Genomic DNA, 2,181 nt, shown 5'->3' on the forward strand with positions numbered 1-2,181 from the left:
GGGAATCTTCCCAATTCAGGGATTGAACCGGAGTCTCCTGTGTTGCATACAGATGCTTTACTGCGTGAGCTACCAGGGAAACTCTAGACAGCATATTGAAAATAGAGGCCTCGCTTTGCCAACAAAAGTCCATATAGTCAAAGCTGTGGTTTTTCCAGTACTCACTTATGGATGTGAGCATTGTGCCATAAAGAAAGATAAGGTCTGAAGAACTGATGCTTTCCAATTGTGGCACTGGAGAAGACTCTTGAGATTCCCTTGGACAACAAGGAGATCAAATCAGTCAATCCTAAAGAAATCAAGCCTGAATATCATTGGAAGGACTGATGCTGAAGCTGAAACTCTAATGCTTTGGCCGACTGATGCAAAGAACTGACTCATTGGAAGAGCCTATGATGCTGGGCAAGTTTGAATGCAAAAAAAAGGAGGGGGGCTGCTGCAGAGGATGAGATGGTTAGATAGCATCACTGACTCAGTGGACATGAATTTGAGCAAACTCTGAGAACTAGTGAAGGACAGGGGAGTCTGGTGTACTACAGTCTATGTGGTCACAAAGAGTTGGACACGACTTAGCGGCTGAACAACAACAAATTCTGCTGTCTCCCCTCTCTATCATGACGGTTTTTCTAGCTTCCCATCTCAAATGGCAGGACCAGATTACTGGAAGCTTGTTATGTCAAACCTCCAATCTTCCCTGTAACACTATTGCTATGCCACCAGAGCAGCAAAGGAAAATCAATGTGAATGACTGGCAAAGATTATACATTTCTCAAGAGACTCTGATGCATTTTTTGCACAACCAGCTTAATTAAGAATCCTTGGCAGTATATTAACCACAAGCTTATGGATCTCAATGTGCCAATCAAACATAATAAGATAAATGCAAATGTCAAAGTACAGACTCTTTGCCTAGGAAGTTCCAATGGCTTAAAGCTGTGTCTTCAGTCAGTTGGCAGAAAGCAATGGGAATAGCTGGGTCTGGTGAGGCTGGGGTTTGCCCATTACAATTTAAATATATATGGCATGACCTCCAGGACTGAGCTATGCTGTGTCCACGTGGGGTTTCAGGGTGTGAGTATGAAGATAAAAGTCTCTGGCTCACACACTCACGTTAAGCTAACGACAGCAACAACAATAGTAACATACCCCAAGATACTTTTAGAAAACAGGCCTATAAGTCAGGAGCCAGAATCAAAACCTGCACCAAGGTCTGCCTCTATAAGGTAACAGAGCAGTCAGATGACAGCTCTGTGTCTGAATATCTAATAAAATAGACATGATAGTAGCTGCCTGTATTTGTTTCATAATAATTCATATCAGAAAAAAAGAGCAGTACATTTAATTATATTAATTTGTCTTTTCAATGACTGCACTAACAAACGGCTACACTATAGAACTGTTATCTACTTGGTGTATCTGGTTCTTGGCTAGATTTGATGATCTATTGACAGTTGAAGAACTTGAAACTTAAAACAGGCTAACAGATGGTTGTTAACCTGGTGGTGTTTGCCATTCTTACTGAAGACCTGAATTGAAAGTATAGATAACACATTTATGTGTGATGCAAATTTGGAAGAGATGGGCAATATTTTCTATGAATAAATCAGGAGCCAAATATATTTTCTTTTTAATTTGACTATAAGGTGAATTTAATCAATTGCACTTTAATAGAGTAAATATAAGGATATTCACGAAGATACAGAAAAAGAAATTCAAACAACAAATTCCACCCTATGGATAGGTGACTTAAGAATATTTTAGGTGGAAGAGACTTTAAAATTTCACTGTGAAGCATTAATGTGTTTCAGATTCTAAGACAGTTAATGTGATCTTTGTTGTCTTTAATGGATTATAATGTACAGAATGAAAGAAGTGATGATGTTCCTGTAAATTAGACAGACTATCTCTGGAGTATCCTTCTTAGCTCTGGATACCATGCTGTTGAGTAAAGAGACAAGAAATCAGGTCAAGGAGACAATGGTTTCATATAACGTGCAGTTGAATGAAAAGGGAGGTTGTAGCCCTTATACATGCAAACTGAAGGAAGAAGAAGATATCTGGTTTAAAGTACTTGAAAGATAGTCAGGATGAAGAGAAACGATCAATACTTTTATATGTTGAGTCATAAGGAGGATAATTAGGACCAGAAGGTAGAGAGGCAGATAATAGGTCAGAATAAAA

The sequence above is a fragment of the Cervus elaphus genome, chromosome 29, assembly GCF_910594005.1.
Source record: "Cervus elaphus chromosome 29, mCerEla1.1, whole genome shotgun sequence".
Taxonomy (NCBI): Eukaryota; Metazoa; Chordata; class Mammalia; order Artiodactyla; family Cervidae; genus Cervus; species Cervus elaphus.